This window comes from Gymnodraco acuticeps, unplaced genomic scaffold (assembly GCF_902827175.1).
Source record: "Gymnodraco acuticeps unplaced genomic scaffold, fGymAcu1.1, whole genome shotgun sequence".
Classification (NCBI taxonomy): Eukaryota; Metazoa; Chordata; class Actinopteri; order Perciformes; family Bathydraconidae; genus Gymnodraco; species Gymnodraco acuticeps.
Genome location: NW_022989979.1, coordinates 1139679 through 1155000, shown reverse-complemented (window position 1 = coordinate 1155000; position 15322 = coordinate 1139679). Strand labels below are relative to the sequence as shown.

Here is a 15322-nt window from a genome sequence, read left to right as displayed (position 1 = left end):
ACGGTTGCTCCGCGACAACGGCTCTTCTCAGAAACAACCGTTGCATTCCCTGACACTACGTGGAATATTAATTAACAACATATCCAACAATAAACTCAAAAGAAACACACGCTGGCTCGCATAAATGCCTCATCTCCCGCTGCAGCCTCCCGGTCTCCTCTCCCCCACCATACCCGACTTATTTGCAACACTACGGGCCCTCAGATGCCAAAGCAATGCGTCGTCTACAAGAATATGGAAAGTTAACTCACGTTTCCACTCAAATGTATCGCCGAGGAAGACGGGAACGGCCACAACTCTCTGTATTCAAGCGAACATTCTCGGCATACCACATCACTCACCTCCTCTACGGTGAGTTCACGTCCTCCTCGCTGCGTTCCTGTCTGTTTTCTCCTCCCCTCCGTTTTCCTCGGCTTGTTCCTTTTCTCCTCCCTCCCAGATGCCGCTGTTTTCCGACAGGGGGAACCGGGGGACGCTGCTCCGGAAGCAAACGCTCCTCTGTGATAACCCCCTTAACTGCCTGCTGTTGCCTAATGTAATGTCATTTATTTATACAGTCGTGCAACTGAATTTTATTTCGTAGCCTATAACATAGAAAGGGCAATTATAGGCATTTGTAGGACATTTGCCAATTGCTATGTTTATATTTTCTCTATGCTTTGGAGGTTTTTCCCCAATAAAACACATTTTAAACATGATCTAATATGTGGATGATGGTGATTAAAATGTAGTCATATACAACTTTATTATTTCATAATAATAAGTAACAGGACCAGTATTCAGATGAGTTATATATATTATAAACACATATTAGTCGAAAAAAGCCTAGCAGATAGGTTAGAAATCAATAAACAATAGTCTACTTCAACCTAAACCAGGTTATATCAAATCAATAGGCTAATGCTGTTTTCTGGCAATCAAGATAACATGTAGATAGATATGTTTTTTTAAATTTAAATATATAGACAAATAAACATTATAATTCACTTGTAAGGATTGTTACGACACAATTTCCTCTCTCTAATAATTATGAGCAAGCTGACTTCTGTCTGCTGTATTGTTGATAGGTTTATGAATAACAAATCAACCTTCATATGAGCAAAGCCACCACATATGGCAATGTTTGGAAGCATTCCGTTTTACAGCTATTTTAATGTCTTGACAAAGGATAACTAAAATAGCGTTTAGTCTGCACATAAGGGATATTGCACACGTACATGTATTGTTTGTTTGTTTTTTCTCAAACGGATATGCTTTGTTAGATCAGCATTGATAAAAACTAGAAAAGAAACAAACAAACCATGTGCAAGGCCTAAGTGAATAATTTCAATGATGCATTGTGTGATTCATTCTTTGAATTATTTCATTATTATTGACAAAAAAACACAAAAAATGAAATTGCTTCAATATAATAATTAGTAGGCGGACGGAACTTTGGTGGTTATTAGAGTCTTGGATATGTCAAAGATTAGCAACAAAATTGATTTGACTGCGTTATTATTGTTTACGCAGTATCAGATACTACCTCTGGACACCTTCGTGGCTGAAATGTACACGCCCCAAAAAACTGCTAAATCATCATACATCAATATTTTTTTCTACTTTTTTTTTCATGAATCACTTAAACAACTTCTAACATACTCAAAACTACCAAACATTCAATCATTGTCAGGATTTTAACCCTTTAAATGCCGGTTTCATTATTTTAATTATTTAATTTCTCTCAAAAATGCCACATTGACTTCCATTCAAACCACATTTTTTGATCTCACTGCCATTGCAGTATAAAACCATGCATTGTGTAATGTCAGCATTTCATTTAGAAGAAAAGTAGTGATATTTGATATTTCTATTCCACCACATTAAACCATTTTCCCACTGCATGAAATTCTTACATTTTTGCCAGTTATATTATGGAGCCGTGTGACTACCAGGGGGCCCCGAGAGTCGTGTGTGTGTATGTATATATGTCTGTGTGCGCGCGTGTGTGTGTCATTTCCAGCAACAGACCAGCAGGTCCTGCAGCATGTAACCTGGTGCTCTCTCAGGTGATAGAACAACTAGTTGTAGGCCTGTGCACAATCAGTACACACCTCTCTTCCCCCTCTCTCTCTCTGTGTGTGTGTGTGTGTGTGTGTGTGTGTGTGTGTGTGTGTGTGTGTGTGTGTGTGTGTGTGTGTGTGTGTGTGTGTGTGTGTGTGTGTGTCACAGTGAGGGGACAGAGAACAACGGAGGTTGTTCTCCCAGGAGCTGGGGAAATCCAGGGTGTCCTCACAGATTGTGAGAAGAAAGCCCCCCGCAGCTGCTGCTGCTACCGTGGTGGTGGATGGTGGACCGGACCCTCAGTGTCCTCTCCACTTTCAGAGGAAGGGTCAGAGGAACTCCAAGAAATGCTGGACTCCAGAGAGCATTCAGTGTCAGACCCCCCCTCGAACCTTGTGTCTTCTTCAGATGAGTCCTGCAGCTCGCTGGCAGAAGAAGGCTACAAGATTACTTCTGAAGTCTCTTCTGCACTGAAATGCTTCTTCATTTTAGTTCCTTCTCTTTGCTCCAGGTCTTTCTCCTTCTTTGCTCACTAATGAAATAAGTTGTTGGTCAAACTGCATGTTTATATTTGGCAGCCAGGTGCATAAACACACTCACAGCTGTTTTTTAACAAGCACCTCTTCAAAGACACATCAAACACATCCCTCAAAAGATGGCCTTTTTTTACATGAACTGATCCGTGCATGCTTACAGATTCTCACACACACACACACACACACACACACACACACACACACACACACACACACACACACACACACACACACACACACACACACACACACACACACACACACACACACACACACACACACACACACACACACACACACACACACACACACACACACACACAGCTCCATAATATAACTGGCAAAAATGTAAGAATTTCATGCATCGGCCTACAGCGGGAAAATTGTTTAATCTGGTGGAATAGAGTAGAAATATCAAATATCACTACTTTTCTTCTAAATGAAATGCTGACATTACAAAATGCATGGTTTTATACTGCAATGGCAGTGAGATCAAACAATGTGGTTTGAATGGAAGTCAATGAGGCATTTTTGAGAGAAATTAAATAATTAAAATAATGAAACAGGCGTTTAAAGGGTTAAAATCCTGACAATGATTGAATGTTTGGTAGTTTTGAGTATGTTAGAAGTTGTTTAAGTGATTCATGAAAACAAACATATTGATGTATGATGATTTAATAGCAGTTGTTTGGTGCGTGTACATTTTTGCCACAAAGGTGTCGGTAGTATCTGATACTGTGTAAGCAATAATAACGCAGTCAAATCAATTTTGTTGCTAATCTTTGACACATCCAAGACTCTAATAACCACCAAAGTTCCATCCGCCTACTAATTATTATTTTGAAGCAATTCCATTTTTTGTGTTTTTTTTTTTAAAGATAAATGAAATAATTCAAATAATGAAACAGGCATTTAAAGGGTTAAAATCCTGAAAATTATTGAATGTTGGGTAGTTTTGAGCACGTTAGAAGTTGTTTAAGTGATTAATGGAAAAAAAAGTAAAAAGAAATATTGATGTATGATGATTTAATAGCAGTTTTTTGCCACGAAGGTGTCCAGAGGGTGCAAAATGCAATACAACACATAGGAGTAAACGACATTGGATTTTAAAAAAAATTTACTCAAAAGAAGACTTCTTGCAAAAATCCAAAAGCTGTAACACAGCTGAAATGATTACCAAATAAATAAATAAAAGTCAGGGAAAATGTACAAAAATGCCCGAGGAGGGCACAATAAGACACAAGCAGCTATCATGTAAACGACACATAACAAAATATATGTGTTGTTGGTCAATACATTGACTGAAATATGTCTTGAAACTGTAACAGACATTTGACGTCTTTAGGATAAATCCATGTGACTTTGGTTACCCCTGCAAGGCGGTCAAATGACTTGTCAATCACTTCGGCTTAAGACAGGATACCTTTTAAACAAATGACTATATTTGTCTAGCTCTTCTTTGCGATTATTGTTTAACCCTGTTATGTAAGCTAAAATAGTTTTACATAACAACCTCATGGGGCTAATAAACATGAAGAATGGTGTCAAAGTTATCTTTGTATCTTTTCTGATGCACCATTGATTTATTAGGATAACTGGCCCATTGACTAAGCAGTAGCCTCCAGTCTAATAAAATGGGGACACCTGGTGGTTAGACTTATTTACTGCATTGTTTATTACGCCTGAAAGGACATAATGTAATATAAATGTGGTTTCCACTTTGTTTTCATTTTATAATTGATCATTATTATTATTATTGAAGTATAATTATACCGTCTTTAAAGTGTACAGCAAATTCATCTCTATAAAGAAAATGTTGCAACTTCAGACAAATGCTTAAAATGTGTTCACAATTCACATACATGTAATGTAAACATAAGAGATGCTTTGGTTTACTGTTTTTGAATACGTTCTGCTATATTATATGGAATGCCCGGCTTAACATCCCGATAGCAATGAATATATTAAATGCTTTGACAATAAATACATAAAACAATTTCCTCTGTGGAAGCCGTAGCGCTGTAAAAAGCACGAGCAATCACTGGATGGCCTACCTGCCTGTCAGCCTTCCATCTGTGCACATTGCACAAATGTATCTCGTGCCCTCATTGGTCATGTGCGCGTTCGTGTGTGTTGGAGGAGGGGCTCTGTAAGGAAGTCTGAAGGAAGAGGCAGATTTTTTCCGGTTGTGTACTTTCAAATTATAGCGCACTCAAGCTGGTTTCTCCTAAATTACCTACCCCGCCTTTAACTAAGACATGTATTTCTACGTCATCAGTTTGCTTGTTTAAAATGTATTACTGTGTCGTCTTAGAGCATATTGCCTGCATTTTCTGTTCCTTTTAGAATAGATGTATAATGTTCTGTTTTTTTATGCTTTCTAATGTATGGTTGTTAAAATTATACATTTAAATAAATAAATACTTTATTAAAATCCATCATATCATAACCATAGATGGTTGCATCTATGGTTGTAACTACTCCAATTCGCCAGGTGGCGCTCTGATGACATCATCACCGACTGTTGACCAATCATCGGTGACTGGCAGTTTGAAGAAGAAGCGGGTACATTCGGGATAATAATGAAGGACATACAAAAATAGACAATAGCTACCATTCAAAACCTTTATTTCTCCAGGTAAAATCAATGATCTATTTTTCAAGGAAGACCTGCAACTAATCATGGAGACGGGTAGAAACATCTGACTTTATGTATTTTCTATGAGTTTCGTCGATCACTGTTGATCAATTGTATCTGGGCCTTGATAGAATAAGCAGTTTGCAAAAGGTCGAGCTTGCTACAGTTAACGGTCGGTCGGCAACGACTAGTGCATTTGAACACTGCTTTGCCCGTTAATATTACTTAAGTTTCGTTAATATCTATAATCTTAAACATGAATCGAACACGGACAGTTTTTATCAAGACATACGGTGGGCAGAGGCGAATGGTGTCCACCTGGCTCTTACCGGATAACCGAAAGAGAGACTTCGACAGCACACGCTCAACAGACGGGGACAGCTTCGTCGCGGAACCCTCAACACCTCCGAGGAACAGGTGACGTTATGTTCATGTCGACGATCTAATGGAGAAACTTTATTCAGTTAAATACTCAGAGGTGGGAGAAGTACTCAGATCTTGTACTTGAGTACAGAGTGTAGGAAACTAGAATACTCTGTTACCAGAGTGTAGGAATACTATGGGCATATATATGTCTCATAATTATTTGTGTGAACATAAAAATAATTTGTGTGTAAATATGTGATTTGTAAATGTAAAACACCATCCACAAATGCATTTAAAAGATTTGCAAACTCACAAATAAATGTGCAAGTGTAAAACGGATCTGCAAATACGCTAAATATTTTCACAAATAAAAAAAAAGATCTGTGATTATCTCTTTAACATTGACAACTTTCGATCAGGCATTTGTGAATCCATTTTGTATTTGCCGACCAAAAATGCGCTTGCGGATCTCAAATCCCTGCTCGTGGATCTCACATTTCTGCTTGTGGATCGTCTTTTTAGTTTTACACACACGGAATTTTGCATGGGAGCCTGCCTGCAGACTTCCACTCTCAGAACACCTCCACTGTCAGTACAGGAAGTGACGATTCTGACGAACACGGTTTTTTCCCCGCCCACCGAATCACAATGGAGACTCATCACGGAGGTGATGAGTCCGCCCCAAGCCCCCAGGAAGTGCGCCGGACTCAGATGAAAATATTCGTGCTGGCCAAACGGCGGTACTACACTTCCGTTTGGTTGCCAGGCCCGGAAACACTTTTTCCCATTGACTTACATGGGGAAAGAGTGGTCTGTAACTCGTTGGATAATTTTTTTTAAACTAAATAAACTACCCAGTATGAACGTTTGTATAGCCCTTATTAAAAACATTCGTTCCTCAAGTTGTAAAAATGTGCTAATAACGTTATTCTGAGAGTTATTTCCCTCTGCATTATGAACGCGCATCTAACCCACGGGACCGCGCCGCCCGGCACATTCATGTTACGTGTCCCGACCAATCAGAGCACACTGTGCTCACAGGGAGGGTGGGGGCTGGAGCTATTGGAGCTACAACGAGCCGTTAAAGGCAGAGTGAAATTCAGTGAATACACGTAGTTTACAGAGATGCTGTTTGAGAAACCAATGTGAGTTGCGTTTATCTTTACCCATGGATGCACAATAAGAACGGATCCATATCGTCTTACTGCCATCCCACGGAGCTGTAATAATGGATATATTGCACATGTTTGCTGTAATTCATTATCATACTACATGGGCTGTATGATTAAATCTTGTACCGTAAATGTTGTATTAAATAAAGTTAATATCACCGACATTATTAACGTCCCTGTAGCTTCGTATTGCACTAAGAAGCTTATTGCACTGTATATAAATATATATATACAGTGCAATAATTATTTCATGCTAAATGAAGCTCTGTTGGATATCACTAGATCCGGTTACAGCGTAATATAAGTACATAACGATTAATGTGTACATTAGCATCATTACTAGCTAGCCGCTAGCTGCTAACTGCCGCCTCGTTCATATCAAATCCATGATAACAACAATCCATTACCATGCTGTCATGAACGCGCGGTGCTGTTACGTGTACGCAAATTGACGTGCTTGATGTGAACGAGCATTTTGGTTAAAGTTGGCATGCTCTATGAGTGCACATACGGGTACTTCTCAGGCATGCTGGGTAATCTGTGACGTTTCACTCTCTCAAAAGTTGGGCCATTTTATCATCATGCGCTAATGAGCAGCTCTCATAGGAATGAATGAGGCCCCGCCTCCCACGCTGTCTCCAGTTCTTATTATACATCCATGGTCCGCCCACCGTGCACTTTGGGTCCGCCTTGGTCAAGCCCTTTTGACCCCCCAGCCTGGTTCTCGTAAAAGTTTTTCGCTCAAAAGCATAGACTGTATATATAAACTCAAAAGATACCATGGAGGAATGTAACGGGAGTTGACAGGGGACTCTGCCCGCCTCACGAGTGCCTATTTTCTGACACTTTTTTTCACTTTCCCCCCTATTTTCCCCGGTTTTATTATTTTTTGGGCTATTTCACCCGGTTTCTACCGGGGACATTGCCCGGTCTCGGGTGTCCCCCCACGGCCTGTGTCCAGCCCGCCCCCCACTCATCCATATATTAACGGATTTTGACCATTTTTGTTGCATTTTTCTCCCCTCACTGATCGAATGACAAACGTGACCCACTGTCGGAGGGCCTCCGCGCCGGCCCGGCCTAGTGCCGGTGCTCTGACGGTCGGTTCCTCCGAACTGCGGGTTCGACTCCGATGGCCGGGAGGGTTTGCTGCGTAGGGGTGGGGGACTTCCCCCACCCTGCGTGTCTCTTCCTTCCCGGGCCGGCCGATATGAAGCGTGACCAAGACGCACCGTCCAGGGGTCCCACGGGTCTGGCAGCAGGGTGGAGGTTCCCAGCTGGAACCTCCCCACCTCCGCCGCATATATATATATATATATATATATATATATATAGGGACACCTTGTATTGTAGTTAATATCAGTTCCGAAACAGGAAATGCACGCAAATACGAAATAAAATCGTATATATTTATATCTTGTAAAATACAAGACGACATCTTGTATTTTAGTTACACCCGCTACTGATTAATTCGGTCAAGATTAGACCTTGACACCGTCCACATAGCTATAGTGAAATACAAATAATAGAAAACATTAAGCCTCTTTGATGTAATAATCGGAGCTGAAACCTCTGCCATATAACACACACTTCCTTATTTATCTTTGAATAATAACATAAAAATAAAGACGATATACTACAGATGATATGATTAACCGACAGCTGTGGGTATTTGATATAACAAGATGATTTGTCTACTTGTATGATACATATTTTAACTATGTCAGCATGACACCACTTAAGAGGGCAGTAGAAGTTAGTTAAAACCATATTTATTTTCTTAAAATTATTAGCCTCTTATTTATGTCATAAGCCTGAAAATGTTATGTATAATTATGTTACTTACAGCTCTATAGTCTAATTACTGTTTGCTATTACAATAGACTGTTTCACTTCACTCCTACATACTTTATTTCTCCCTTTACTGCACTATTGGATTAAGAATCTGCATATTAAACAATTTGCTAGAAATTATATCCATTTTAGATTCCATTGTGTATTAAAATGTCAATTATTTTCATATTTGGTAGTTATTTTTTCTGCTAGATCCCCTTGATGGACTCCTAAATTGCCCTTGTGGTGTGATGCGGGAGACAATAAAAGGCTTATCTTAAAGTAAACCAACATTCCTCTGTGGTGTTCATGGTATAATCAAGGTGAATTATCAAATGCTTCATTGAAAAACAAAACAAAGCAAAACACACAAAAACTGACAAAGTGTTCCAACTTCCTGTTGCCTTTTATTCAAACAACAGAAATGCATTCGCAGAATGCCAGATACCCTCTTTTTTCTCTGATCTCGTTTAAGATGTCTTCCATATGTTCAAACCTAAACTTGAATGGCTCCAAGATTGCCTCCATCTCATCCTCGTCACATTCGTCAGGTTTTTCCTCCCAAAGCTTGACAGCCTCTCTTAGCTATTCCTAGCTTTCTAATGATATCAGGATTGTTTTTGTACTCCAAATATTAAGCGAAATATGTCACATTATATAATGACTGTCACCGAGTCATCATTTTGAGAAAAAGGCCTTTAAAGTTTTCTCTTCTCTGGAATCCATCGATCTGATTGATTATTAGCAAATGATCAAAATACTATGGAGGGAAGATATTTTCATTTGATGGGGAAGCTCGCGAGTGTGTGTGTGTTTGTGTAATTTTGCGTTTGTGTGTATTGTGTTTGTTTCCCGGGGAAAACACTCACGAGAAACACCGGCTGTTGTTATGCCTGCTGTGACGTCAAGTTACTCCGTTCTCCGCTTGTAATTATGCCGAAGCTTCAAAGTTGTATTTATCATCTGAATTTGCCGAAACAAGTTTAATATTCTGAAAGCCAAGACTTTGTTTAATTGAAATCAGATGAAAACAAACTGTAACGGACCCTGCCGTGTTATCTATGATTACTATACTCTTACATTCATAATTTCAGCCGGAGGGAGGGGGGGCGGCGCTGCGGAAGAGCAGATTGCGAGGGAGAGGTGCCTGTCTTCGTCCCTTACAAGCTTCAAAAATGTATTTATCGTGTGATTTTGGAAATAAAAGTTTCATATTCTGAAAGCCAAGACTTTGTTTGTTTAAAAACAAAACACCCGAACCCCGGAAAAATAGTTTTTTACGTAAATCCACGTTTATTTTTAAATGAGCCGTTGCGACTTCCGACTGATTTCGATAGAGCGGGTCACATATTATATCGATAAATGTTGTTTTGTCTGCGAAACAATACATTTAGACTGCATTCATTGTTTTGGATAGTGCAAACAGGTCACGCCCCTTACCTTACTGATTTGCAAAAACCATCAGACGACTCGTCTGATGGTTTTTTGGTTCGGTGGGCGGGGAAAAAAACGTGTTCGTCAGAATCGTCACTTCCTGTACTGACAGTGGAGGTGTCCTGACAGTGGAGGTCTGCACCGGAACTGTCCTGACAGTGGAGTTCTGCAGGCAGACCCCTCTCGAATTTTGAGACATATTTTCCGCCGCTCTCGGCTAAAATCTACTCGTGTCACTCGGTGATTTTCGGAAACCACGTGATGGCCTGCTGATGACGACATTTCCGCATGATTTCAAAGTAAGAGCATGATGGTTTGTTTAATGCTCTGTTTTTTTATTATAATGAACAGCGGAACGTTAGATGCATTCTTCATCACCATCACCATCATCATGTTATAGTGATACAGTTAGTTTGTGTTAGTTTATTGGATCAATACAGCATATATCGAGCACATGCATTGATGTTGAAGTATATGCCACTTTCGGGTCCCGGGGGAGGGGAGCAGCTGGCAGCGAAGCAGCCCAGATAAAACTCTTCATTGTTTGTTGTGTATTCAGTCAAGCGGGTCAAAGTTACAAAGCACTTCACATCTATGGTGATGGTGATCACGTGGTTTCCGAAAATAACCGAGTGACACGAGTAGATTTTAGCCGAGACCGGCGGAAAATATGTCTCAAAATTCCGTGTGTGTAAAAAGACGATCCACAAGCAGAAATGTGAGATCCGCGAGCAGAGATTTGAGATCCGCAAGCGCAGTTTTGGTCGGCAAATACAAAATGGATTCACAAATGCCTGATCGAAAGTTGTCAATGTTAAAGAGATATTCACAGATCTTTTTTTTATTTGTGAAAATATTTAGCGTATTTGCAGATCCGTTTTACATTTGCACATTTATTTGTGAGTTTGCAAATCTTTTAAATGCATTTGTGGTGTTTTACATTTACAAATCACATATTTACACACAAATTATTTTTATGTTCACAGAAATAATTATGAGACATATCTATGCCCATAGAATACTAAGTCCTGCATTCCAAAGATTACTCAACTAACATTTCTAAATGTATTAGCATAACAATATGCTTAAAGTACCAAAAGTACTCATTATGCAGATCAGCCCATATTATAATGATATATATTTTATGTCTTGATTATAATTACGGATGCATTAAAGTGTCATTAAAGCTGATAAAGGTGCAGCTAGTTTAAGCTAATTACTTTCTATACTGCATGTAGATGTATTCCAGGTGTAACTAAAGTCTGATTTAAGGGTTGATTTATATTTCATATTATTAATCCAAATCTGTAATGTAACTAAAGGTACAACATACATGTAATGGAGTAAAATTACATGATTTACCTCTGAATTGTAATGGAGTAGAATTACAAAGTAGCATAACATTTTAATGCTCAAACTAAAGTACAAGTATCTTCAAATTGTACTTAAGTACAGTAATTGAGTACATCTACTTAGTTACTTACTTCCCACCTCTGTGAATACTGTTATTCTTTAATGACTAACACTAGCATGACCAATATATCATAATGGTTGATTACTTTGCTTACCACACATGGCAAATAGTATCAGTCAGCTTATAAATCAAACAAAACTATAGTACACACATTTCATTAAGTGACAGTCCATCATAGAGTATTGACAACAACTTAAAAATGTGCAGCTCAGTCACTCACTTACAACATTTAAGTATTATGTATTGTATAGTATTATACTATAGTATAATTATTAAGAAATCCTTTTAAAAAATGTTTATCTGATATCTGAGTAGTATGTTAGTAGACACGAAGAAACACACATGGCATATTTCATTTTATAGAAACAAGTTGGCTACTGAAATACACAAGGCTCATACTCATGGGCTATTGTTTCAACTAACATGTTCATCCGTTTTTTCTTGTCATAGAGAGAAAAAGACTAGTGTTGCTGCTCATAGAGAGCGGATTCCTGCAAAAAAAAAAACTAAGAAATGTCGGACTGAGAGGAGCTTTAAGGAGGAGAATATCCCCTGTCCTCAGCGTTCTCTGAAAAGCAAGACAACCAGGTGTGTGAAAAAAAACAAGTCTTGCAATGCAGTAATATTAATATTTTACATTGATATACATTTATCATAAGTTAACTGTAAAGAAATATTAGTTAATTCGACATATTATCCTTGAGTTTCTTTGCATCGTTTGATCGTCTTATTGTTTTTTTTCCATGACATGCTTTCTTTTGCTCCTCATCCTCCCTTGCTCATTGGTTGGTTTTAATCTTTTTTGTTGTCAGTGGTAGAACATTCCGTTCTGCCAAGGCAAAAGCCCTGTTATGTCTGGTAGACACCAGCAATGAAGAAGAAGAGAACATCAGCACACCCTCTTTTCCGTGTCCTCGGCCCGCTCAACAGATCAAGAAAACCAGGTCTGTACAAACAAGGATTTTCTGCATGATCAGAGCTCCTGGTTCTTTTTTTTATGTTACTAGAGCAGTTTCTGCGAGAAGACTTTAGACATTGCCTTCCATTTAAAGAGCAACTTGCAGGTTAGAGACACCAGTGAATAAATGTGTAGGAAAATTATGTATACCAGGGGTACTCAAACTTTTTTGTTAAAGGTCCACTTGTGAATTTTATACAAGGTCAATGGTCCGGATCAATGCCAGTAAAGTCCCCCACCCCCGGAGTGGAGAAACGAAACTGAATTTAAGAAGTAGTTTCGGGCGCTATGCATGGGGCCCCCTTGAGGGGGTTTCCCGACATGTCGTTGCAGTAAATTAAAGGGTGTTTCATGTTGTCGTTTCGTTGCTGTGGACCTTCTTAATCTTTTTTTATTTATTTTTTATTTTGAAATTGTTACGTTTATTCTGGTTTGTTTTGTGTTTGTATCTTTCATTTTAAATGTATTTATTTAATGTTTTGTGAGCTGAGCTGTGTGATTTTATATTGTATGTATCTCTCTGTACAGCACTTTGGTTTGGAGGTTTTAAAGTGCTATATAAATAAAGTTGGATTGGATTAATCTACTTTATTTGGGGGCCCCCTTCTGGTCCAAGCACTTGCCTGTCGGTAAACGGCACCCCTGTATTAGTGTTGCACGGTGTACCGATACTTGAAAGGTACCGCGATACCCTGCCGTTACAAACGGTACGATTCCTCCGTTTCATTAGTATCGGTACTTTAAGAATGACGGGGAAAAGTACTCCGGTGAGAAAGCGCCGTTTTAATAAAGAGCCGTGTGTGTTCAGCGCTCTGCTTCCACTCCCTGCACTGCAGCCGTGCCTGCAGTCCCGCCCCTCTCAAGTACGTTCTAAGTCCCTCCCCTCTCTCGTGCACTCGGCCACGCGCTAGCTGCCAGAGCATGTGAGAAAACGAGAAGCATGGCTGCAAGTGGGAGTGCAACTGCCGCTGCGCCTCGGCTTGTTGACAAAAAAGACACCAGAAGCGAAATTTGGAAGTATTTGAGCTATATCTCTGACAGTGAGGGCAAGCCTACGGACACCACGAGGCCTGTCTGTGAGACATGTTTTAGATCCCTGCAAACCAAGGGAGCCAACACATCAAACTTGGCTAAGCACCTCGCCAACCGGCATCCAGAGCTGTTTAAAGAATTTAAAGACAGACAGGTTAGCGAATGTGATAGATAACATAATTACATCATGTTCAAGCCCATGCCCTCAAATCTAAGTCAAACCAGTGTAATTTATTTTGTGACAAACGAGGCAATTAATGGCAATGATAACTGTCTAATATGGCTATCTTTTTAGCTAACTTACCAATGTGGCTAACATCTGCAATATATATTTTGTTAATAATTATTTATATTACTGTACTATTACATGTTAATAAAATATTAAAACAATTATATTTTATAAAATAAAAAAGTTGTTTGAGATGATGCTGAATTTTTATTTAATACGAATTCTTATCATTTATTTTGTTTATTGTTTTCATTGTTTAAAAGTTTGGGTTATGGTTATGGTTCTGGTGTGAAATAAAGCACAATAATTACATTTAAGATTGTTTCCCTTTTTTTAAGAAAAGTATCGAAAAAGAATCGGAATCGCAATTCTTGACTTGGTATCGGTATCGAAACCAAAATGTTGGTATCGTGACAACACTACCCTGTATACACACACACATTCAATACATACATATGATGGCTTGAACTAGTGGGAGAAATGGCACTGTTTGTCTGTAGCCAATGCCTTGATAAATTATTATTTATTTATGTACATATTCCCTATCATGTCTATTTAAGTCCCATTTCTTGTTTTTATAGTGTCTTGTTGTTTTTATATTGTCTTGTTGTTTTCATATTGTCTTGTTGTTGCGTGTTGGCACCTTGAGTTCATTGTAATTTCGTTGTACCTGTACAATTAAAGATCTATCTATCTAACCTCGGCAAAAATGGCATTAGAAGCATTAGAAAGTCAAGGTAAACTTGCGGTTAACTTGCGGTCTGCAATGCGTGTCACGCTCGCGCACACAAGTAAATATATATGCACGTTCATTCTCACAACGCGTCAGACACAAGAAAATATACATTAAAGGGGACCTATCATGCAAAATGCACTTTGTGATGTATTTTATACATAAATATGTGTCCCCGGTGTATCGGGGAACTCACGCAGCGTCAGAAAATAAAACCCCACTCTCTTTTCCTCCGTACCCAAATCTTTTAAAAACGGGGCTACAACGAGCGGATACAGATTTGCTGCCGATCTGACGTCAAATCGGCAGCGGACCCACAGAAAATTGCTATCCGAAACAATGCCTGACATGTTTTGGACGTAATCTCCTATTTGTTTACATTAGCAAGTCTCTGTAACACTCAGAGCTAACCTGTACTGGAGAGCACATGTGTTTTAAAAAGCAGGAAATACAAAAAGAACTCACCTTGTGGTAAACCCGCAAGAGAAAAAGCATTTGAGCTCCATACTGTTTCAGAAATAATCTTTGATGTGGTTTAGAACAGGATGGCGTTTTTATCACAGCAGAGGAGCGAACCCCCCTTCGCTCCTCTCTCTCTCCCCTCCGGTACACAGCACCGTAAGACGTAGTGTGGAGTTGCATTAGGTAACGCGAGATACGGCTGATACTTGCGCATTAGTTTCTGTTATGGATCAGTATCAACAGTGATGTGATGTGATGTGACTGACGTTAGCTAACATTAACTGTAGCTAACGCCGGTTACTCACCAAGACAGCTGCCCTGTTCTCCACTGATTCTCCTCACACCACAGCTCCCTCTGGGAGAGAGAGGAACGAAGGGGGGGAGAGAGATGTAATACGGTTTCCTGATAAAC

General features: G+C 39.3%; 2 protein-coding genes across 17 annotated transcripts in view; one reads left to right on the top strand and one right to left on the bottom strand.

The window, feature by feature from the left end:
* apbb2b (amyloid beta (A4) precursor protein-binding, family B, member 2b) overlaps positions 1-492 on the bottom strand; it is a 54577-nt gene extending 54085 nt beyond the window's left edge. For 7 of the 13 annotated variants that reach the window (XM_034211579.1, XM_034211583.1, XM_034211587.1 and 4 more), the window contains exon 1: positions 342-491. The gene's annotated coding sequence lies outside the window, so the exon portion shown is untranslated. Of the gene's footprint in view, positions 154-251 lie in introns of those variants that run through there. The other 6 variants (XM_034211586.1, XM_034211588.1, XM_034211591.1 and 3 more) reach the window with 4 other exon arrangements.
* Positions 493-5102: 4610 nt separating this feature from the next.
* Positions 5103-15322, top strand: part of haspin (histone H3 associated protein kinase) — a 29759-nt gene continuing 19539 nt past the window's right edge. The window contains exons 1-3 of one of the 4 annotated variants that reach the window (XM_034211691.1): positions 5115-5634; positions 11947-12084; positions 12309-12440. The gene's annotated coding sequence lies outside the window, so the exon portion shown is untranslated. Of the gene's footprint in view, positions 5635-10302; positions 10322-11946; positions 12085-12308; positions 12441-15322 lie in introns of those variants that run through there. The other 3 variants (XM_034211693.1, XM_034211692.1, XM_034211694.1) reach the window with 3 other exon arrangements.